This window comes from Narcine bancroftii, chromosome 1 (genome assembly GCF_036971445.1).
Source record: "Narcine bancroftii isolate sNarBan1 chromosome 1, sNarBan1.hap1, whole genome shotgun sequence".
NCBI classification, from domain to species: Eukaryota; Metazoa; Chordata; class Chondrichthyes; order Torpediniformes; family Narcinidae; genus Narcine; species Narcine bancroftii.
The window spans coordinates 22,002,833-22,028,303 of record NC_091469.1 but is presented as its reverse complement, the minus strand read 5'-3'; the positions used below and the strand labels follow the sequence as shown (position 1 = coordinate 22,028,303).

At 40.8% G+C, this 25,471-nt stretch overlaps 1 long non-coding RNA gene across 2 annotated transcripts; it reads right to left on the bottom strand.

The window, feature by feature from the left end:
- Positions 1-1,779: 1,779 nt before the first annotated feature.
- Positions 1,780-25,256, bottom strand: LOC138764155 (uncharacterized). 2 transcript variants are annotated; one of them, XR_011358036.1, is made up of 6 exons: positions 24,991-25,256; positions 23,958-24,250; positions 23,685-23,848; positions 16,514-16,631; positions 3,488-3,592; positions 1,780-2,402 (listed from the first exon to the last, which is right to left on the bottom strand). It is a non-coding gene; the product is annotated as an uncharacterized lncRNA (long non-coding RNA). The 2 variants fall into 2 exon arrangements; XR_011358020.1 differs by lacking the exons at positions 16,514-16,631; positions 23,685-23,848; positions 23,958-24,250.
- Positions 25,257-25,471: the final 215 nt, after the last annotated feature.

Genomic DNA, 25,471 nt, shown 5'->3' with positions numbered 1-25,471 from the left:
GACACAGCAGAATTTGCCTACGAGTCTGTGCCTCCCAATTTACACCCTATTGACCTATACCTCCGGAACGTTTTGAACGGTGGGAAGAAACCCGAGACCCCGGGGGAAAAAGAAACACGCAGACACGGGGTGAACGTACAAACTCCTTACAGACAGACTCTTACAGACAGACAACGCGGGATTGCTGACGCTGTCAAGGCGCTATCCCAACGGAGCTGCCCTATCTTTTGGTTCTCCCTTTCTCTCTCCCCCCAACCATCTCACTCTTTCATATACTTTGCTGATGGGTGTGAATCCCAGCAGGGTAGATGCGTGTTTATTTCAATAAATCTATCAATATAAAGACAGGGCTATTTTGAGCCTTATCTTACTTTCCGAACATCTAAACCACAGCAATACGGTTGGCTTTTTATTGTGTTCTGAAATAGACCATCAAACATTTGTTTCCTGAATAAATCGGCCATGGGCCAAATCCAGGAAGGAGTAAAATGATGCCTGCTTGTTGGATTGAACATTGACACCACGATTTCTGATCGCAGTGACCTGCCGATCGACCCTTGGGTTAACGTGAAAGAGGAAGCGTCCTTTATACTTTGGAGAGGGAAAAAAAGATTAAAATGCTTCACCCCTATATTTTACCGCAGAATTAACCGTAAACCCTGAACCCGAACTAAAATGGACAAATAAAATGTGTTTGAAACGCGTCTTCTCCGTGCATTTGTTTCCCAGATCCATGTTTCTGTTTTCCGGGAGATTCTCCCGCCGTGGAATGTCATATGCGATTGCAGCCCGAATGTCTAACACTGAATCAATTGTGCATCTGTTTTACAATGCAAAGTGGTAAAGTCTTGCAGGCCAACTGATAAACCACCCTGGTAGATTTTTACCGACTGCAATAATAATTAATCCTTGATTAATAATTGGTCGTCTCCTTATCACTTCTTTCCAGAGCCCGTCGAAACCTTATCAGCAAAAGCCAGCTTCCTGAAGTGATCCCCTCTCCACTCTGAATAGGGAAATGAAAGAACCAAGCTCACAATAAACTCCAAGCGGTCGCGTTCAATATTTCCCTCACCTTCATCCACCGTCTGTCTCCTTTCACAGAATTTCAGGGCAACCCAACATACTCTCTCCCTTTAAACCTTCCACATCTCCCCTCTCCTCTAGCTAGAGTTTTCATTTTAGTCTTTACTGAGACAACCTTCAGCCAAGATCAACATTTGCTTTCACCCCTCTGTTCTTTGCAAAGACTGATTGGAGTTTTAGCCGCGGTGGATTTGTTTAAGTAGATTTATTGCTTTGCTAACTGATTGAACTCACTTCGGACTGCTCGCTGCCACTGCCTTAACACTGGGGGAAATCACCTCGCAAAGTAGTGAGGGACGATGCGAATTAGACCTTCTTAAAGCATTAGATGACCCTGCAGATAACACTAAACACCCAAACGTTCGTTTTCAAGACTAATCCAGATGAATCAATTAAAAGCGAAGCAGGCTTTTCCCTCCCTAAATATTAGAGCCTACTAGAGTCTTGGAAGTGTGTCGGGCAGAATTGCAGGTGCGGTCTTTTACTGTGCAGAGTGCAATGAATAGTAAAGATCTTTTCTTGATGATTTAACTCAAACCCATGGGCAGTTTTTGCAACCTCATGATAATCGCTGTAATCGGATTATGTAAATTCCTACTCCACAAGGTAAAAAGCCGTAGCAAGCTGTCACTTTCAAACAAAGCATTTAAAGGGAGAGGAGAATTAATAGTAAAATTAGAGACAAGTCAAGCAAACGATAAGAATTGGTCATTTAATTTTTTAGCCGAAAATCATATTTTTTTTTGCCTGATGTTTTAACATGACTGTTCTAGCGGTAGTATGAAAAAATGCTGGAGAAACTCTCGCAGCGTCCATAGATATATCACCGACTTTTCGGACATGAAACCTTCCTCAAGATATTGTGCTTGTTTTATTTGCATGAGCTGAAATGTATGTTAAAAACCAGACTATAATTTATAAACCGAATCAATGCAAAAGGTTCTGCAAGTTCCAAGATCAGGAAGCGTGTAGTTTGTTGATGGTCCCAAGTTCTGGCAATATCACAGGTCGAGGCAGAAGGCTGTCTGAAATATCAGTTTTCGCTCTCAGATGCTGCAGATGTAAACGGGGCGGCTGGAAGTTTCGACCTGGTTTTGGCCACAGCTTCGATGGCGTGAATCCATGCGCCAATACTCCAAATGCGAGAGTGGTCTTGGTTTTCAATCTTCCCAAAAACAGCACTCACTTCACAAGGCACCTGACACTCTTGTATATTTGCCGAAGATGCAACGCCTCCCCCACCGCCCTTGGTGTAAGGAAGATGTCAAGGTCCAGGGCAGGGACGAAGCATTTCTTACTGATGGTCCCTCAGGAGGCTGAAATAAATTCACTTGTATTACAAAGTAGTGACACATGTCAAACAAAGGGACAGGCATGGTATAAATGACAGGAGCCTTTCCCTCGCACCGCGCCCCCAACCCCATTCCCTTCGTATGACGGCTCTGCAGAGGAGCTTTCACAGTTCCGCAACACTCGCCCAGGGCAGGACACAACGCCAACTTTTCCAGCCACTCCATCTCTGGCAGGCGCGAAACCATCACTTATTATAACAGGTAAGGGGATGGATGAGATGCAGCTTTCAAAGCAATTGCAAACAAAGAATTGCTGGAGGAACTCAGCAGGTCTGACAGCGTTTTGGGGTAGAAATTGTCAGTCTTTGCTCAAGATTATCGAATCTATAGCTTTTGAAAGCATTAGTCTGGAAAAATAATGGAACGAGACCGCCTGCTGCATCACAGGTAGATACAATTATTTCCTCCCACGAAACTGCTATAACCAATGTCTCCAGCATTTTTGCTTGTTTGAGCTATTTTTGTTTAAATTAAAAACATGTTTATTTTGCATTAATTCAAATGGGATGGAAAGAACCGTTTTAGATACCTTAAAGGCATCTCATTTAATGACACTAATATATTGTGATTCTGTGGCAATGCAGTAAGATCTCCAATCTCAATCTGTCTGGAATAATATGTTTAGGAACTCTATATTCTGTGTCAGCTGTACTGACATAAGGAGTGGGTTCTTGTGTGATAAATTGTTCCATTTTTGTGATTGGAGTGTCAGAATGACTTCATTTTGCCACCACGTCCTGTATTTCCTGTCACCATTAAACAAGCTACCTACCAATTGAGTCAATTTTTTTTTAAATGAAAGGATCAATCTAACAGTTATACGTAGATAATCTGTAATCTGTATCTATGCGGAGCTAACAGTGTGATTATGCAGTCTTCCTGATTTAACTCAAGCCAAAAAAAAACCCACTAAATCTGAAATAAACAATAGTAATTTAGTGTGCTACATTCTAATAGTTCTGGTACCTATGTCCATGCGTGGCTTAACCAATGGATGTACAATTAACAGGCTTAAAGTAAAACCATAAATCCTGCAGAAAGATCATCACCTGCAAGTCGCACATCATCTTTATCCTTGGATAAAAATCCTGGAACTCCCTCCTCAACTGCTCTGTAGGAGGACCCCCTCCACATGGACTGCAGTCATTCAAGATCTTCCCCAGGGAAAGTAGGACCAAGAAATAAATGTTAAGTTAATGATAATAATGTCATATAATTGTAAAATGTGCACAAGGACTGAAATTCTAACTTGCTGCAGCCAAACAGATACTTCATAAAAAAGGTACAGCTACAAAAACAACTACCATAGTATACTTAGATGAATTAAAAATAGCCAATAAATGCAAAAAAAGATAGATACTAAATATCCACAGTCATCTTAATGCAAAACAAAACATTGTTTTAGCAAGAGTGCAGCCAATCCTTTTATGATGTCGGAGGAGTGCCTGGTTCGTGAAGGAACTGCCTGATAGCTGTTGGACATATACTAAGGGAAGCCAACATCCCACAAAAGAACTGTATAAGTCTTTACAACAATGAATAAATATTTCAAGGTGATTTTCTGTAATATTTTATATCAGACCAATATAAAATTTGTGCAAATGAATATGAAGAGGCTACTTATCTTCTCCAACCAGGTCTACCAGATAGTTAGTCCCCATAAATTTGTTCTTCATCTCTCTCTATTCAACTAGTTTCCAAAATATTTTACTAATTTGTCTAACAGTATTTTGCTGATCTCAGTTTTCAGCTTCAATGAACCTGTGCCTCAGTAGAGGGATCAAGTTGTAAGTTTTCATGACCCTTTGTGTGAAGAGATTTCCTGGTGTCACACCAGTCTTATTTTAATGTTTCCCCTTTTCTCTGCTGGCTTTGCTCCTCTGGAAATAGTTATTCCCTGTGCAAAATCATTTTTATCACTTTAGCCAACTGAATAAGATCACCCTTTAATTTTTATACTCAAACCAAGTCCTCATGATTTAACTCTTTCAGCTCTGATATAATAATGAATTTGCAATGATGTCCCCATCCTATTTTCCCTCAATGCAGATTGTGACACTGACCTGGTCTTGTACTAAGGATTCAAGAGAACAGATGACAGATAAATAACTCAGTGGTGTTTACTTTAAAATTGCAAAGAGGTACCATCAATGCTGTACATTGGCTATTGATTTACTCAGCAATGCAAAATCACCAAACACTTTGGGCAGCATTGTGAATTGGTGCCACTGAGAAAGAAGTTTTTAAAAAATATTTTAATTATTGGAAGAAAAGGTAATAACCACAGTTACATAGCTGAAATATTAACAATTTTTCAAAATTAAACATGGTTACAGAAAAATAAATTATAAAGAACTACAGAAAATCCTTTAAAAAATCCCCAATCCTCCCTCCCACCCTAAACCTACCCACTCCCTCTATCCTAACTCTAAATCCCCTACCCCCCCCCATAGAAAAGAATAGCTAAAGAGAAGAAATAGTAAGGAGAACACCTAACATCATTCATTTACTATATGATAAGGAGATTCAGCGGCACTCAAGACCAGTTTTAAATTTTCAAATTAAAATGATACAAATATGGGCTCTAAATCCTTTTAAATACATAATATTTATCCCTTAAATTATGTTTTCTTCTCCATTGGTATACATGACCTCATTTCCATATACCATCTTTGTAAGTTAAGCTTCATTTGGTCCTTCCGTGAAACAGCTATACATTTCCTTGCTACTGCTAAAGCTAATCGCAAAAATACCATTTGAAATGTATCCAATTTATATATCAAGCCCATTTCACTAACATCTCCAATTAAAAAGATATTTGGATCTAAAGAAAATTTCATTTTCAAAATGTTTTTAAACAATCTCTTAATCTAGACCAAAAACCCCTAATTTTATTACAAGACCATACTGAGTGCAAAACCGTGCCTTTTTTCTCATTACACCGAAAACACATCTCAAGCACTCAGCCTATATATTTTCAAACGTTCTGGGGTCAAATATAATTGATGTATAAAATTATAAGTCACCAGTCTGTACCTAACATTTACTAACTTTGTCTTAGTATATTTCTCCAACGATCCTTCAGATTGAACTCCCATGTCCTTCTCCCATTTAAGTCGTGATTTGAGAAAGAAGTTTATGCATTCAACTCTCATTCAGTAAGCATGAGCCTGTAAGCCATATTGATGGTCTAAGAGTGGTACTTACAGATTCTCACACAAGGCAAGAGGTAACATTTGTGGACTATGATGTTAAACCAGGACCCATATGTCCTCCCAAAAGATCCCACAGTACTATTGTGGAGAAGAATGGAAGTATCCTCCTCATTAGTCTGAAATGGATCATTACTCCTCACTCAATCTCATGCGATTTGGTTGTTATTGCATTGCAGATTGTGGGAGCTTGCTTTGTGCAAATTGGCTGCTATGCTTCCTCTATTACAACAGTGACCCCATGTTAAAATGTTTTAGTTGTTCTTATTATTGCAGAGGATCAAGGCAGGATGACAAGAAAAGTTTTTAGCAACACCAGGGAGAGATGGAGGCAACAAAATGTGAACAGCGCCTTTGCCGAGCTGCGGAAGCTGGTGCCCACACACCCTCCGGATAAGAAACTCAGCAAGAATGAAATTCTTCGTCTGGCAATGAAATACATTGATTTTCTGGTCAAGTTGCTGAAAGATCAAGGAATTAGTGAAGAGAGTACAGCCGGATCTTTTCCTGAAATTCGTCCACAGGGGTCCCAAGGAGAAGGTGGCTCAGAATGTGAGAATATTGTCCCATCACCCCTGACAGGCTGTTGCAGCAGTTGGATGGAGGGGTCAGTGAGCTCACCTGAGGGACTTTCCCAATCCAATGATCACACAGTGATCCCCAGCACTGCAATTTTGTACCTTAATCAATTTGCGTTGTTGAACAATCTGCAGGTTTTGACACATTAGACACGTGTGTGACCAAATGTCTTTATTCATGTATCTTGGGGTTTGTTTGTTTTCACTGATTTCCCATTTATTGACCGAGGTGAAACACTTTACCACAGAAATAGCCTTTTAAAAATAAATAGATGAACAGTAGAATAATGGCACCAATAAGCTAAAAATCTCTTGGGTAATTCCTGTAGTTAACATAATGTGTGGATTTACATTTAAGGGTTGATCTGGGTGTGTATTAAACTGAATGTTAGTTTTCTTTCACATCTGATGTATGAGGCATTAATGATTTTGTTGTATCAAAGGAGTCTGCCTGTCTTTGATGTCTTCCATAAACTGAGACTGCGAAGGGAAAACAAGGTCTGTGCATGAACAGTATTGTTGGATTCAATGAAAATTAACATCAGTCAATTTATATAAGAGATTTGTATAAAGGAGCACTTTCTCACTTGTTTTCCACAAGACATATTCTGCGCTTTGTGACATTCACTGGCAAAAGAATGTGGAATTGTTGTGCAATATACTGCAAGGGTACCTCCCATTTTCTGCATTTATGTAGCTCTTAATGTTTAACAGTTTAGTATTGGCATATGATGCCTGCACTCAATGGAGGTATAGTCTATCTAAATGAGATTATTGCTCAGTTCAGAGAAAGTGAATGACTTTTAGAATTAACATGACAGTTTAGTAAACCAGGCTGTGATCATGACATTTTATTCTGCATTTGCTATTTCTAATTATTATGAACAAATAATATTGTTCTTGTGGATTGAAAGTTGTAATATAATATTTTGCAATACTGTGTTTTGAATGCACAAGGCAAACATTACCTGAATTTATTTTTTGTGCCAAGAATGCTCCTTTAAGATTGTAAAACACTGTACTGGAATGGTTGGGAGTGGGGTGGGGCGGCAAGTTAAGGGTGAGATCATGTTCATGTACAAAGGCTTTGCAAAGGCTTTGAGACTCTGATCACCAGCAATAACTGCCTGCTTTACAGTTCAACAGAGAACTATCTCTCCTCATCTTGTGTGCAACCATGAAAGCCTTTCCATTGTAAACACAATAGTGTTAGTTTTCTGTTATTTATAACAATAGTATAGGCAGTCAAAATGTGCCCCAGTTCTCAATGTAGACAACAATCTTACTTATTTTTCATTCCAAACTTAGTTATTATTAATCCTATTTAATTTTGTAAAGAATTTTCCTACTTAGAAGGACACAGAGGATATTTTCTATATTGGTCCCATGGATCAGGGACCGCTTGTGTTGAAAGAATGGATACACTAGCTGCAGTGTTCAAAATCCAGTATATTCTGGATGAAATTAATAATGATGAAATGTTTTTTATTGGGAAAATAATTATAGACCAGAGGTGATTTGAAGTGATTGACAAAAGAACCAAAGGAGTCATAAGAATGAAAGTTTTCTCACAACAAGTAGTCATGTTGTGGAATTCACTGCCTGAAGGTGAACGATGATTCGATTATAGCATTCAGAAAAGCTAAGGGGCTGAAGGTGTTCCTCTATAGCCATAAAAAATAAAATGATTTCATTCAGTGTTGTGACAAGGTGAAAGCTTTGGTTTAAACTAGCCAAAGAGTGTACTCATGTCCAAAATGCCTGAATTTAATTTTGGAAATGCTCAAAAAGGATGATTAAAGAATGACACACAGGCATTGCAAACTGACTAAATTAAATGTATTTATTGTGAAATTATTTAAAACAATATTTATGCAGCCACATGATCTGTGTTAATTTCAATTAAATACCCATTTTGTGTAATATGCTGAATAATATTTGATCATCTGTAACTATTTATACCTGATGTTGTCAATGTTTGTGGAAATAAAAATAATGGAGTCAAGGTTCTCCACCGTTAATTTTGGCCAGCCTTTTATTTGCCCTCTTTCAGGATCCCTTGGTTTGCCTGCCATTTCCTAACCAATTGAGTTGGTATGAACAATGTGCTCAAACAGGTCTTAATCAGGGCTGGAATAATGCAGAAGTCAGACCAAGTTCATAATAAATGCATAAAATGATGGAAATACTCAATGGGTCAGATAGCATCTGAGGGTGGAGAAACAATAAACATTTCATGTCGAAGATCTTTCATCATAATTGGGAATGGGAGAAAAGAAACTTGGTAAACTGCAGGGAGAAGAGGGGAAGATGACATTGATTGGGTAAAACCCAAGAGACCATGGAGATAAGTTTGACTCAAAATTGTCTGGTCAGTGAGTGAACGGTAGCTGTTAGAGAGTGAGAACATGGACTAAAGAATGTAAGAGTTGTGAAATACAGAGCAGGAAGACATGCCTGGCAGGTTAGGGTGGGCATGTCCTCAGTCCCAGAAGAAAAACAAATGAAATAAAAGGAAACAACAAGCAAGATGAGTGAATATTACAATTCATTTCACTACAACATGAAATCAGTCCTTCTTTAGTTGGTGCCTCTCTTGAGGGTTGAATCTGGAGTAAACAACACAGTGGGTTAAGTTGAGGTAAACAACAAGTATGCAGATGCTGTGGACAAGTGCAGCATTCAAAGGTGCTGGAAAAATTCAGCAGATCATGCATGGAAAGTATGAAATCCCAACTGCCTATTACTTTCTATGGATGCTGCATGACCTGCTGTGCAATGCAGTGGTTAAACTACTGGGATAGTGTCCAGGGAGTTGCTTCACTGACCCAAAGAAAGGGTTTTGACTTCCACTGTGGCATTAAGACATGTAACATGTAAATCAATTCTAAAGTTACAAAGCGAATATCAGAAATGAAGATGATGAGGAGGGTTTACAGGTGCACTAAAGATCTTATTTGCTACAGCTCTACAGGTTTGTAAAACACTCTAAAAGTCTATAAATATAAACTAAGTATATAATACAATGCACTATCAGAGGAAATAAATAAATATAGGAGGATAGATAAATATTCACAGTTGTAGTACTGCAACAATGTGCTGTTTCATTGATGCAGATGGATCTTTGGGGTTGTTGGAGAAGTGTTATAACCATATATAACCACTTACAGCTCAGAACATTTACTCTGTCTGTCCCTTTTAAAATCTTAAACACCTCTATCAAGTCCCCCCTCAATCTTCTACGCTCCAGAGAAAAAAGCCCCAGTCTGCACAACCCGAGAGTTATTTACAAAATTAACTCAAACCTTGAAATCCTGTCAACATTCTCGTGAACCTTCTCTGCACTCTCGCTGTTTTGTTTATATCTTTCCTATAATTTGGTGACCAAAACTGTACACAGTACTCCAAATTTGGCCTCACCAATGCCTTGTACAATTTCATCATAACCTCCCATCCCAACTCTTGAATTCAATACCCCGATTTATGAAGGCCAACATTCCAATTCACCACACCATCTACCTGAGTATCAGCCTTGTCCATATCACCACCATATCACCATACACAGCACAGAACAGGCCAGTTTGGCCCTACTAGTCCATGCGGAACAAATCCCCACCCTTCTAGTCCCACTGACCAACACCTGGTCCATACCCCTCCAATCCTCTCCCCTCCATGTAATTATCCAGTCTTTCCTTAAATGTAAATAACGTCTCTGCTTCAACCACCTCTGCTGGAAGCTTATTCCACATCCCAACCACCCTTTGGGTGAAGCAATTTCCCCTCATGTTCCCCTTATAATTTTCCCCCTTCAATCTCAAACCATGCCCTCTAGTTTGAATCTCCCCCACTCTTAATTGAAAAAGCCTATCCACGTTGACTCTGTCCCTTTTAAAATCTTGAACACCTCCATCAAATCCCCCCTTTAAAAAACCTGTCTCATTCCCTTATGATCTTCATCCTTACAAAGCCTGGTTACATAAAAATGTGTGGTTGACTACCAATAATTAAGGATGGGTATGAACTATTGGGCTTGTCAGTGATGTTGACATCCTTTGAGTGAATAATACAAACTGAAAATTTGGTGTGTGGGTTAGATAAGGAGTGATTTATATTATCTCTCAATGATTCTCAATAACTCTACTTCCAAATTCATCTATACTTCTCCCAGGTTGGTCCTTGGGCTTTCTGACATAGTGTAGAGATACGGAGATCACGAGATTATGAGGTTTAATCCGGTGTCTGTGTTGAATTGGCTGGGTCGCAGGAGGAAATGCTGCCTTCAGCGTCACCATCTCAGAGATAAGACCCTTGCTTTGAAGTGCCGTTACCTCATCTGGTCACTTGAATGATCTTTGGGTAGGAACAGTGACAACCATAAGCCTGATGGCGATAATAATGAAAATGATGGACAGGATATCACCCAGTGTGGATTAGCTATTGGCCAGGAACTCAAGTGTAAAATCCACACCCACTCTCTGGGTTTGGTGGATGACAGGAACAGCATCTGTTTTGTAAAATTGATTAATCCTTTACCTTAATGAGTTTTAAAAATTCATTTGAGTCATAGAGTGATATAGCATAAAAACAGGCCTTTTGGACCAACTTGTTTATGCCAATCATATTGTCAATCCAAGCTGGTTATATTTCTCTGTATTTGGCCCATATCTCTCAAAACCTTTCCTTTCCAAGCTTCTGTCCAAATATTGTTAAACATCACAATTGTACTTGCCTTTATAGTTTCCTCTGGCAGCTCATTCAATAATTATGCCAACTACCCTCTGTGTGAAAAAATGTGCCCATCAGATCTCCTTTTTAATCTTTCCCGTATCACATTAGTTCTATACCGTGTAATGGTGGACTCCCTTATGCTGGAAAAAGACTGATCATTCACCTTATCTCATCATTTTATATACAGTACCCACCATAATGTTTCAGACAAAGACTCTATTTTTTTATTTATTTGTCCATGTGCTCCACAGTTTTAAATTTGTAATCAAACAATACACGTGATTAAAGTGCACATTCCAGATTTGATTCAAGGTTATTTTTATACACTTTGGTTTGATCATGTAACAATTACAGCACTTTTTACAACATAGTCCCCTTGTTTCAGTGCCCCATTATGTTTGGGACATTTGGCTTCACAGATGTTTGTGAGGTCTGAAATATTTTAATTGCTTTATTGGTGCAAGTATAAGAGAGCTAGGTATGCTTCTCTGCTTTTGATCACCGCTGGAATCTGCAGTTGCCATTTTTCAACATGAAAATCAGAGTTGTGCCAATGAAAGTCAAAGAAGCCATTATGAGGCTAAAAAACAAGAATAAAACAGTAAGAGGCATTACTCAAACCTTAGGATGACCAAAATTAACTGTTTGGAACATTCATTGAGAAGAAAGAGCGTACTGGTGAGTTCAGTAATTGCAAAGGGAATGGTAGTCTAAGGAAGACCTCCACTGGTAATGACAGAAGAATTCTCATCATAATGAAGGAAAATCCCCAGATGCCTGTCCAACAGATCAGAAACACTCTTCAGGAGACAGGTGTAGATGTGTCAATGACTACTGTCCACAGAAGACTTGATGAGCAGAAATAGAGGCTACACTGCAACATGCAAACCACTAGTTCGCACAAAAACAGAATGGCCAGAATTCAGTTTGTCAAGAAGTATTTAAAAGAGCCTGCAAAATTCTGGAAAAAGGTTTTATGGACATATGAAACCAAGATTAACCTGCATCAGATTAATGATGTAGAGGTGTAAAGGAACTGCCCAAGATCCAAAGCTTACCACCTCATCTTTGAAACACGGTGGTGGAGGTGTCATGGCCTGGGCATGTATGGCTGCCACAGGTACTGGCGCACTGATCTTCATTGATGATGCAATTACCGATGGCAATGTCAAAATTAATTCTGAGATGTGTATAAATCGCTTATCTGTTCAATTTTGAGCAAATGCCTCCAAACTCATTGGATGGTGTCTCATCCTACAGCAAGTCAATAATCTCAAACTTACTACTAAAGCAACAAAGGAGATTATCAAAGCTAAAAATGGGAAAAATCCTGAATGGCCAAGTCAGTCACCCAATCTAAATCTAATTGAGAAAACCTAAGGGAACAAGACCCTGAAACAAGCAGGAGCTGAAGATGGCTGCAGTAGAGGCCTGGCAGAGCATCACCAGAGAAGATACTCAGCACTTGGTGATGTCTATGGATCACAGACTTCATACAATCATTGCATGCAAGGGATATGCAACAAAGTATTAAACATAACTAATATAGACATCATTGCTATGTCCCAAATATTATATGGCCCTGAAATGAGGAGACCATGTACAAAACGTGTGGTAATTTCTGCATGGTCAAACCAAAATGTATATAAATAACCTTGAATAAAATATGGGATGTGCATTTGTTTGTGAATGGCTCAATAACAAATTTAAAACTGTGTAATTGCCTGTATCAATTATATTTAGTGATGCAAAAATTAAATAGAATGAAATCAGATATATCAGATAAATGTTTTAGATGTGGTGAAGAAATTGGAACTTTTTTACATTCTACTTGGACACGTTCTGAAGTAACATGGACTTGGGAAATGTTTTAGAGCAAATTGTAAGTACTGTATTTCCACAAAATCCAGACTTATATTTATTGGGAAACATAGAAGGAACAAGACGCAAATTAAAATTATCAATGTACCAAACAAAATTTATCAAAGTAGCATTAGCGGAGGCAAGGGAGTGTATTGCATAAACTTGGAAATCAGATGCATTTTTAGGAATGGAAAGATGAAATGCAGAAATTCAAAAGTTGTATTCCATTGGAGAAAATTACATATAATTTAAGAAATAAATACGCCTCCTTTTTGCAAATTTGGACCAGTGTATGCAGAGTTTAGGGATCAATATGTAAAAATGTACTTCCAGCCTCTTGAAACCTGTGTTAATCTTCTTCCCTAAAACGGCCTTACAAACACAGTGGGATCCTAATGTGTGAACCAACCCATCGAGCGATCCAGGAAATTATTTTTTTCTTTTTTTTGTGTACTTTATATAACTATATACTGTATCTCTTTTTGTTTTGTTCTCTACACTTTTCTTGGAGCTGTCTGAGGGCAAAGACCATGTCAGTGGTTCCTCTGTTAGCGCGAAAGCCGCACTGTGATTCTGGGAGAATATTCTCAGCGACACTAGGTATTATTCTATTTAGTAGAATCCTAGCGAAGATTTTGCCTGCAATGGAGAGCAACGTGATTCCCCTGTAGTTTGAGCAGTCTGATTTCTCGCCTTTGTTTTTGTACAGGGTGATGATGGTGGCATCACGAAGATCCTGAGGCAGTTTACCTTGGTCCCAACAAAGCTTGAAAAACTCATGCAGTTTGGCATGCAGAGTTTTGCCGCCAGCCTTCCAGACTTCTGGGGGGATTCCATCCATACCTGCTGCTTTGCCACTTTTCAGTTGTTCGATTGCCTTATATGTCTCATCCAGGGTGGGAACCTCATCCAGCTCTAGCCTTAGGGGCTGTTGAGGGAGCTGGAGCAGGGCGGAATCTTGGACTGAGCGGTTGGCACTGAAAAGAGATTGGAAGTGTTCTGACCATCGGTTGAGGATGGAGATCTTGTCGCTGAGGAGGACTTTGCCGTCTGAGCTGCGCAGCGGGCTTTGGACTTGGGGTGAGGGGCCGTACACAGCCTTTAGAGCCTCGTAGAAACCCCTGAAGTCGCCAATGTCCGCGCTGAGCTGGGTTCGTTTGGCGAGGCTAGTCCACCACTCATTTTGGATCTCCCGGAGTTTGCGCTGAAGATGGCTGCATGCGCGACGGAAGGCTTGTTTCTTCTCTGGACAGGACTGCTTTGTAAGGTGAGCCTGGTGGGCAGCTCGCTTCTTTGCCAGCAGCTCCTGGATTTCCTGGTTGTTTTCGTCAAACCAGTCCTTGTTTTTCCTGGAGGAGAAGCCCAGTACCTCTTCAGTGGATTGCAGTATGGTAGTCTTCAACTGATCCCAGAGGGTTTCAGGGGACGGGTCCGTGAGGCGGGTTGCAACGTCGAGCTTTGCTTTGAGGTTTGCCTGGAAGTTTCCTCTCGCTTCGTCTGACTGCAGGTTTCCAACATTGAACCTCTTTCTGGGGGCTTTATTGTTCCTGGGCTTTGGCTTGAAGTGAAGGTTGAGCTTGCAGCGAACCAGCCGGTGGTCAGTGTGGCATTCCGCGCTAGGCATGACCCTGGTGTGGAGCACATCTTGTTTGTCACCTTTGTTGACCTCACCAAAGCCTTCGACACCGTGAGCAGGAAAGGGCTTTGGCAAATACTAGAGCGCATCGGATGTCCCCCAAAGTTCCTCAACATGATTATCCAACTGCACGAAAACCAACAAGGTCGGGTCAGATACAGCAATGAGCTCTCTGAACCCTTCTCCATTAACAATGGCGTGAAGCAAGGCTGTGTTCTCGCACCAACCCTCTTTTCAATCTTCTTCAGCATGATGCTGAACCAAGCCATGAAAGACCCCAACAATGAAGACGCTGTTTACATCCGGTACCGCACGGATGGCAGTCTCTTCAATCTGAGGCGCCTGCAAGCTCACACCAAGACACAAGAGAAACTTGTCCGTGAACTACTCTTTGCAGATGATGCCGCTTTAGTTGCCCATTCAGAGCCAGCTCTTCAGCGCTTGACGTCCTGCTTTGCGGAAACTGCCAAAATGTTTGGCCTGGAAGTCAGCCTGAAGAAAACTGAGGTCCACCATCAGCCAGCTCCCCACCATGACTACCAGCCCCCCCACATCTCCATCGGGCACACAAAACTCAAAACGGTCAACCAGTTTACCTATCTCGGCTGCACCATTTCATCAGATGCAAGGATCGACAATGAGATAGACAACAGACTCGCCAAGGCAAATAGCGCCTTTGGAAGACTACACAAAAGAGTCTGGAAAAACAACCAACTGAAAAACCTCACAAAGATAAGCGTATACAGAGCCGTTGTCATACCCACACTCCTGTTCGGCTCCGAATCATGGGTCCTCTACCGGCACCACCTACGGCTCCTAGAACGCTTCCACCAGCGTTGTCTCCGCTCCATCCTCAACATCCATTGGAGCGCTCACACCCCTAACGTCGAGGTACTCGAGATGGCAGAGGTCGACAGCATCGAGTCCACGCTGCTGAAGATCCAGCTGCGCTGGATGGGTCACGTCTCCAGAATGGAGGACCATCGCCTTCCCAAGATCGTATTATATGGCGAGCTCTCCACTGGCCACCGTGACAGAGGTGCACCAAAGAAAAGGTACAAGGACTGCCTAAAGAAATCTCTTGGTGCCTGCCACATTGACCACCGCCAGTGGGCTGATAACGCCTCAAACCGTGCATCTTGGCGCCTCACAGTTTGGCGGGCAGCAGCCTCCTTTGAAGAAGACCGCAGAGCCCACCTCACTGACAAAAGGCAAAGGAGGAAAAACCCAACACCCAACCCCAACCAACCAATTTTCCCTTGCAACCGCTGCAATCGTGTCTGCCTGTCCCGCATCGGACTGGTCAGCCACAAACGAGCCTGCAGCTGACGTGGACTTTTTACCCCCTCCATAAATCTTCGTCCGCGAAGCCAAGCCAAAGAAGAAAAAGAATACTGTATCTCATTATATCTTTAGTATAGTTTTTGTGCAGGAGGGAGGATATAGGGAAGGAGGGAGGTGAGGGCAAGGGTGTGGTAAAAACCATCATGCAACCATTGTAATTTAAAAAAAATTAACTATCACTGTTTTTAACTAAAAGTTTATCAATTACATGTATGGAAACATTTTAAATAAAATATATTTAAAAAAATTAAAACTGTGGAGCACAGGGGAAAATAATGGGAAAAAGTGTATTTGCCCCAAACATATGGAGGCAGTGTACCTTTGTAAGATGACCCCTCAGCCTTCTACATTCTAGGGAAAATGTGCAGCCTATGCTATCTTTGCTCAACCCTTCCAATCCCGGTATTGTCCTCATGAATCTTCTTCTCCTCGAGCTGGTAGTAAGCTACGTTTCCCTTTGTCCTTGTGGAGCTTTCTTGTACCATTTAAATAAACTCACAATAGCCAAAGCCCTGAATGGAGACAATTTCACCAGTCTGATTTATTATACATTTTGCAGATTGAAATGCGGCTGCAAGGTGCTGATAAATCTCATTCACCATGCCCAATTACCTTGCATGTTGAGGAAAAGACTGTGAGAATTGATACATTTTGAGCACAGATAACATCAAGTTTTATAATTGAGATATATCTCATTAGAAATTGAATTCCCACCTTCAGTAAAAGAAAGTTTCCATTTACCCATGCTTTATAGACTCTTTCAAAGAATTCTCTCTTTGATTTATTTTCCTTCTTTAAGGCACACTTTAAAATCCATCTTAATATAGAAGACCTGGAAAACGTTTTAATGTTTAACAGTGTTAAAGGAGTTAATGTTGTTCTTCAAGCAGAAAATAGACCACAAGATTACCGTCATAATTAGTCCAACATTATTCAAGTGCCAGCGACCTGAGTTCAAATCTACCGCTGTCTGCAAAGTCTTTGTACGTTCTCTTTGTAACCATGTTTTCTCCAGTTGTTCCAGTTTCCTCCCATATTCCAAATATGTATGGAGTTAGTAGGTTAGTTGGTCACATAGGCATATTTGAGCAGCACCAGAAGGGCCTTTTACCATGCTGTATCTCTAAATTAATATTTATTAAAAATTAATTAAGAAATTGCTCCTCATGCTGTTTTAATTTGGCAAGTCTTTTAACAGATTGAATTGACTTTACAATGTAGCACCCCCTGTGCTCATGGTTTTCAAGTAACTTGATTTTTGTGCCTCATGAGTATTTTAGATTGCCTATTTCCAGTATTTTTACATTATATATTTTATTTACAGCACAGTAGAAGCTGATTCTGGCCAATTAAACCTGTGCCATCCAATTACCCCCAAATTAACCAACAACCCTGTAGATTTGGATGATGGGAGGAAACTGGAGTGCCCTGAGGAACCCATGCAGACACATGGAGAAAGTACAAACCCCTTACAGACAGCACCGGATTTGAACCTGAATTGCTGATACAGTAATAACATTGCTCTAACTACTGCACTAACCACTAATCAGTGTGACTGGTTGCAGTGGTTCATATAGAATTAAGGATTAATGTTGGTATGGCAACACTATGGAATAATAACTGAAACAAGTGCAATTTCACTGTTATAATGAAGCCCAAGCTTGAGGAAAAACACTCTGCATATTGCAGGAGTTAAAACTGAATTATCCAACATTGTGCCTATATTGGGAAGGGTTCTTGCCGTCAAGTGACAGCACTGCCCCAATCTAGTTGGAGAACACACCAGCTGCGAATCAAGGTTTGGTTCTGCCCCACCCGTTAATGCACACTTTGGTGTTGGTCCATGTAAATTGCCTGGACTGCACTCTCCAGTCTGCCTGTACTTGGGCTTGGTCTGTTGTAATTGGATTAATCCTCCTGGCACCGAGTCAATTATGCTAATGATCTGGGCTGGACCCTCCAGCACTATAAATGTGCCATGTGTTATTTGCCATCTTGGGATCACCCTGCTTTACTCCAGGCCTAGAAATGTGGAAGGGTGCTGGAGAAACTGTTGCTAAGATGTGCACTGTTGAAAGGCTTTGGAGCATATAATTAGTGTCCCTTGTAGCATAGAGCCTGCCTGCACTGCGCCAAGGGGTGGTGGGGCATCGTAGTGAATTTTTCTTGATCATTATATGTACCAGTTCATTGTGTGTGTGTGTGTGTGTGTGTGTGTGTGTGTGTGTGTGTGTGTGTGTGTGTGTGTGTGTGTGTGTGTGTGTGTGTACGTGCATGTTTATTTTGTTTCCACGCTATTTTCCTCATGTTTATTAGTTGTCCACTATTACTTTTCCACAATTGCTGTAAACTCTGTGTGTGTGTGTGTGTGTGTGTGTGTGTGTGTGTGTGTGTGTGTATGTTTATTTTGTTTCCACGCTATTTTCCTCATGTTTATTAATTGTCCACTATTACTTTTCCACAATTGCTGTAAACTCTGTGTGCGTGTGTGTGTGTGTGTGTTTGTGTGTACATGTGTGTGCATGTGTGTGTGTGTGTGTGTGTGTGTGTTTGTGTGTACATGTGTGTGCATGTGTGTGTGTGTGTGTGTGTGTGTGTGTGTGTGTGTGCGCCCGTGCGCACATGTGTGCATGTTTGTGTGTATGTGTGTGTGCGTGAGTGTGTGTGTGCACACACACACATTGTATCTTTTACTATTTCCCACACTTGCCTTCTGCAAATATATCCTTCCCCATCAAAACTGTGTCCAGAGTCTTTGCCTTTGAGACCTACCCAACCTGTTTCCTCACTCACAACTGTGTCACTTGCTTTTTCCTACCTCTCTTTATCAGAAATGGTAATTTATAGTGACACTGGGTTTCCAACCAGAAGATACAAGGTATTACAGAGAAAAAGTTAGGTGCTCTGGCTGCCTCAAGCACTCTCCCAATACCTGAAGAAATGGATTTGAAAAGAAACCTGTTGAAATGTTGTTGGCAGGAGCTAAGCTAGAAGATGCATGCTTAGCCCACTGCTCTACTCATTATACACCCACGACTGTGTGGTCAGGCACAATTCCAATGCCATTTACAAGTTTGCCAATGACACCACAATTGTCAGCAGAATTGAAAACTTGGCTGAATAATGCACCAATAATAATAATAATGTCACTAAATCTAAGATTATTGACTTCAGGGAAGGAAAGTCAGAGGTATACAATCCAGTGATCATTGGGGGATCAGAGGTGGAGAGGGTGAGCAAATTTAAGTTCTTGGGAGTCACTATCTCAGAGGATCTTTCCTGCACCCAGCACACCAATGGAATTGTGAAGAAAGCATGACAGTGCCTCTACTTCTTCAGGAGTTTGTGGAGATTTGCAATGACACCAGAAACCGTGGCAAATTTCTACAGATGTGTGATGGAAAGTTTTCTGACTGGCTGCATTACAGTCTGGTATGGGAACACCAAGACTCCTGAGCATAAAGCCCTTTAAATGGTAATGGACATAGCCCAGGACATTACAGGAAAAACCCTCCCCACTACTGAGTACAATTACAGTGAAAACTGCCGTTGGAGAGCAGCAGCAATCATCAATGACCCTCACTACCCAGAACATGCTCTGTTCTTGCTGCTGCCATCAGGAAAGAAGTATAGGTGCTACAAGGCTCACACCACCAGGTTCAGGAAAAGCTGCTATCCTTCCCCCCAACAGATTCCGCAGTGACAAACACAATCAGGGACTGATTTGCACTTTATTTGTTTGTTTGCATTCATTATCTGTTCACATTCTTTTGATTGTTTACATGTTCACACTGTGTGCAATTAATTCTTGCACTACCAATTAGTGGTAATTCTGCTATGCCTGCAGGGACAAAGGAATCTCAGTGTTGTATGTGATGTCATGTATGTACTCTGACAATAAATCTGAAATCTGAAAACAAACAGCAATGAGGAAGTGTACAGGAGGGAGATAGATTAGCTCATTGAATGGTGTAACGACCACAACCTTGCACTTAATATCAGCAAAACCAAAGAGATGATTGTGGACTTCAGGAGAAAGTCAGCGGCACACGACCCAATCCTCACTGATGGCTCAGTGGTGGAGAGGGTCAAGAACTTCAAATTTATGGGTGTCAACATCTCCAAGGATCTATCCTGGAGCCTCCACATTGATGCAATCACAAAGAATGCTCACCAATGGCTTTATTTTGTGAGATGTTTGAGGAGATTCAGTATCTCACTGAAGACTCTCATGAACTTCTACAGGTGTACTATGGAGAGAATTCTGGCTGGTTGCCTCACTGCCTGGTATGGAGGCGGCAACTCTCAGGACAAGAATAAACTTCAGATGGGTGTTAACTTGGCCTGCGACATCACAGGCACTCCAAGGACATCTACATGAGGCAGTGTCTATAAAAAAAGCAGCCTCTTTCTTTTAAAACCCCCACCAGCCAGGCAATGCCCTCTTCACTCTACTATCATCGGGAAAAAGGTACAGGAGTCTAAAGATGAGCATTCGATGGCACAAGGGCAGCTTCTTCCCCACTGCCATCAGATTCCTGAATAATCAATGAACCAAAGACACTTTTCATGCATATTATTTTTAATATTTTACAGTAATGTTGTAATGTTTTTATAATATGAATGTTTACACCATGATGTGCCGCAAAACACTGAATTTCATGACTTGTTCATGGCAATAAGTTCTGAATTCTGATTCTGAATTCAGACAGAAAAATAAGATAATGTGGCGGCCTGTCACAGGCCGGCACATCACACGTCGTGCGCAGTAGTGAACAGCAGCATAACACACTCTAACACGTCCATCAACACAGCGAACTGGTGCGGTTGAAAGCTGGAACAGTACAAGACCAGCAGCCCTAAAATGGCACTGGCCAAGCTGCCCAGCTAACAGATCAACAACAGGCTGGGGAAGAAGGGTATTCACATGCAAGAATGTTCCTGCCCACTATTGTTATTCATGCAGCTGACAGTCAATCAACTGTATAAAAGGAGCCTTTCCAGCCTCAATAAATCTCAGATCTTAACCTCCCACACTGTGAGTGTGTGTTTCTTTGTAGTAGTCGGCTACAATAATCTCTAATGAGAGTTCATTTAGAATTTCACCCAGGGACTGGTGAGAATATGGAACTTTTTCCAACAGGGAGGAACCAAATAATATGGATGGATAGATTTTATTTATTTTAAACCCTTATTTAAAAAGGGTTCAAGGAGGAAGCATGGCAACTATCGGCCTGTAAGTTTGACGTCTGTGGTAGGTAAATTAATGGAGAAAATTCTTAGAGATAGTACTTATAAACATCTGGATAGACAGGGTCTGATCAGGAGCACTCAACATGGATTTGTGGGAGGAAGGTCATGTTTGACCAATCTGATTGAATTTTTTGAAGAGGTGACTAGGAATGTGGATGAGGGTAGCGCAGTGGATGTTGTCTATATGGACTTCAGTAAGGCCTTCGATAAGGTACCACATGGAAGGTTAGTTAGGAAGGTGCAGTCTTTAGGTATAAATTTTAAGATAGTCAAGTGGATTGAACATTGGCTGAAAGGGAGAGGCCAAAGAGTGGCAGTGGATAATTGTCTGTCAGGTTGGAGGCCGGTGACCAGTGGTGTGCCTCAAGGATCTGTATTGGGCCCATTGTTGTTCGTTATATACATTAATGATCTAGATGATGGGGTGGTGAATTGGATTAGTAAATATGCAGACGATACTAAGATAGGTGGAATAGTGGATAATGAAGAAGGTTTTCAAGGATTGCAGAGGGATTTGGGCTGCTTAGAAAAGTGGGCTGAAAAATGGCAGATGGAATTTAATGCTGATAAGTGTGAGGTGCTTCATTTTGGTAAGAAGAATCAGAATAGGACATACGTGGTAAATGGGAGAGCATTGAGGAATACAGAAGAGCAGAAAGATTTAGGAGTGACGGTACATCGTTCCCTGAAGGTAGAAACTCACGTGAATAGGGTGGTGAAGAAGGCTTTTAGTATGCTGGCCTTTATCAATCATTGCATGGAATATAGGAGTTGGGAGGTGATGTTGAGATTGTGTAAGATGTTGGTGCGGCCTAATTTGGAGTTCTGTGTGCAGTTCTTTTCGCCTAATTATAGGAAGGATATAAACGGAGTGGAGAGAGTGCAGAGAAAGTTTACCAGAATGTTGCCTGGGTTTAAGCATCTGGAGTATGGGGAGAGATTGGACAGATTGGGTCTTTATTCTTTGGAGTGTAGAAGGTTGAGAGGGGATTTGATAGAAGTATTTAAGATTATGAAAGGGATAGACAGAATGGATGTGGATAGACTATTTCCGTTAAGAGGAGGAAAGATTAAAACAAGAGGACATGAGTTAAGAATTAAGGGGCAGAGGTTTAGAGGTAACATGAGGGGGAACTTCTTTACTCAGAGAGTGGTAGCCGTGTGGAATGATCTTCCGGGAGAAATAGTGGCGGCGGAGTCAATTGTATTATTTAAGAAAAGGTTGGACAGGTATATGGATGAGAAGAAGATGGAGGGTTATGGGCATTGTGCAGGGAGGTGGGACTAGAAAGGGGTGTTTGGTTCGGTGCGGACTAGAAGGGCCTAATGGCCTGTTTCCGTGCTGTAATTGTTGTTATGTTATGTTATTATGAAAGGTCAAACATTAAACAAGCTTCTGGATGAACTCAGCAGATCAGAGAGCATCTGTGGAGGGAAAGAGATAGTCAGTGTTTTGGGTCAGTCTCTGATAATCTGATCTAGGGCCATTGGTTGAGGGGTAAATTTGAATAGTATACTACAGAAAACTGCTCTCCTTTGTGATAACAACATCTATTGTATCCACCCAAGAGAGCAATTAAGGCTGAGGTTCAACATCACATCCAAAACAAATTATGTACTGTGCCTAACTTTGCATTGGGGATGTTGGCTGTTTCTTCTCTTCAAATCACTGGAGTGGGTTCATTGTATTCTCCTTACTAAGACGAGAGTATTGTGAAATAGTGATTAGTTTAATGTATTTGTTCTTCTTAAATTTGAAGTTAAACGCATGAATACTCTAAAGCTGCTTGTATTGAAATTTTATTATCACATGCACAGTGAAAAACTTTGTTTTGCTTGTTATCCAGGCAAGTCAAACTATGCTTAGTAACAGGTACTGCAAGAATAAAAACAAAGGTGCAGAGGGTGATGATACATTAAAACAAAAATGCAGAGCAGAATGTCACATATAAAACAGAATTGCAGGTGTTAAAGAGAAAAGTACAATTAAACAACACAAGGCATTATCATTTTATGAATGAGAGATCATTCAAGAGTCTGTTAACAGCAGGAAAGAGACTGTCTTCAAATCTGGAGGTTTGTGCTTTCAAACTCATGTATTTTCTGCCTGATGGGAAGGGGAGGGAGAGGAGATATTTATTTTCTACATTAAGGACATCTAAGAACTATCTTCAATTCCAAGACTTGAGGAAAAGCTGACCTTAAAACAGCCAGTGTGTCATGGGACATCTAATGGCAACTGTGCCTGAACAAAAGGTCAGTTTGCCTTTAAGTCGAAAACCAATTGCCTGATCTTGTAAATGGTAATGACTGCTGTGTTCACTTGAAAGGCATTAGATGAGTAAATCGTATAACTCAATGGATTTGATAGTTTATATTATTAGACTAGAAAAAAAAACCTTATCTTCTACCTCCATACTTCTCAATGAAGCCTCTTATCATTTTACAGCCTATTTTGGAAAGGTTCCATTGTTAATCTGAGAGACATTAACACAACAGCATGTTGAATAATAGTAAATCAAAGTGACACCAATAAAATAGATCAAAAGAACCAGCATCACAAGAAAAAGTGCCCATTGTTTTTTTTGATAATAATAGATAGATAGCCTCATAAATATGAGGGATTATTTACCTTAAGATACACCAAGCACAATGTGAAGTTCCTTCTGCAGTGACAGATTGAAGGAACACCGAGGCAGATGGAGTAAGTCATGGTCTGCCCAGCAAAGGCCCTCAGAGGGTTAACCTCCAAGTCCTCAGATTATCACCTCAGGAGTCCTTTCTGCACTCAAGTTACTGTGTATATACAAAATGCAGATGCTGCTGAGAAGTTGCATTCAAAGTAGCTTAGAAAATATTGAGGAAACTGTAGAGGAGTGAGGGAGGTTTGCAACTCCTTGCTTACCAAAATATGGTGTGGTAATCAAACCTCTTTAAAGGCCCATAATCCTAAATGTTGTTGCAGCTGTTATTGTTTGTCACTCATTCTCAAGTAAAATCACAGCATTTAAGATGTGGCAGCAGAATTTTCAAGAGGTTAGAATAGGAGAAGGCCATTTGGCATCTTGAGGCTGGTTCAGGTGTCATCTCTCACTTGGTTATTTACTTCACAAAAATTATCAGTCTCATTTCTAACATTGTCAATCGAGCCATGGTCTTAATAGCTTTCTCGGCTGAGAATTCCAGGTTTCCAGTCTCCTTTGTGTGAAGACAGAGTAGATAACAGGAAATCTTAATCCATCAATGAGAAAATATAAGAGAACAGGTTTAGGGTAAGGAGGAAGAGGTAAGGGAGATCTGACAGAATCTTTCATCCAGAGGAGGTTGGTGTCAGAAACACTCTGCCTGAGTGAGTGATGAAAGTATTACTTTGACAACATTTATGAAGAGCATGATGAGCACTTGAATTGCAAAGCCATGTACGGGAATGAACAAAGTGCTGGTAAATGGGATTATTGTTAATGGATAATTGGAGATCAGAATGGGGATAGTGGCTGAAGGGCTTTTTTGATGCTCTATGGCTGTGGATATTCTAACACTCATGACAAAAATGACAGCAATACCGTTACATTTGGGTGCGAGACCAGTCAGAACAGAATGAGTTCTAGACATTCATAGTTTTACAGCACTGAAACAAGCCATTCAGCACAGCTCATCCATGTCCACCTGAGTTCAACCCATTTGTGTTGTGTGTTTGGACCATATCCCCCGAACTTTTCCTATTCATGTCCCCATCTAAATGTCTTTTAAATTATGCAATTGTACCAGCTTCTACAGCTTCCTCTGGCAGCTTCCTGCTACCCTCCGTGCGAAGAAGCTGCCCCTTTCAGACCTTTCCCCTCTCACTTAAAACTATACCCTCTAATTTTCGACTCCTCTACCCTTGGAAAAGATGGTGACTATGTTCCTTATTATATACTTCTAATAATTTTATGTACCTACATAATGTAATCACTCAGCTTCCAATGCTTCAGGGAGAAAAGTCTCAGTCTATCCAGCCTCTCCTTGTAACTCAAGGCTGCCAGTCCAAATAACATCCTTGTGATGTTTTTTCCTGCAGCCTTTTCATTTCAATGGCATCTGTACTCTTGATTTGGAAGGGTTTTCCATCTAATTCTAACAAGTGTGTGTGTGTGTGTGTGTGTGTGTGTGTGTGTGTGTGTGTGTGTGTGTGTGTGTGTGTGTGTGTGTGTGTGTGTGTGTGTGTGTGTGTGTGTGTGTGTGTGTGTGTGTGTGTGTCACTCGTAACTCCAGAGGGTTGCTAATGTGGCCTGTGACATCACAATGGAGTCTTTGGTCCATTGAGAACACCTACAAGAAGCAGTGTCTTAAGAAAGCAATCTTTATCCTCAAGAACCCCTACCACCTAGGCCATGCCCTCTTCACTCTGCTACCATTGGGGGAAAAAAAGCTTCAAGA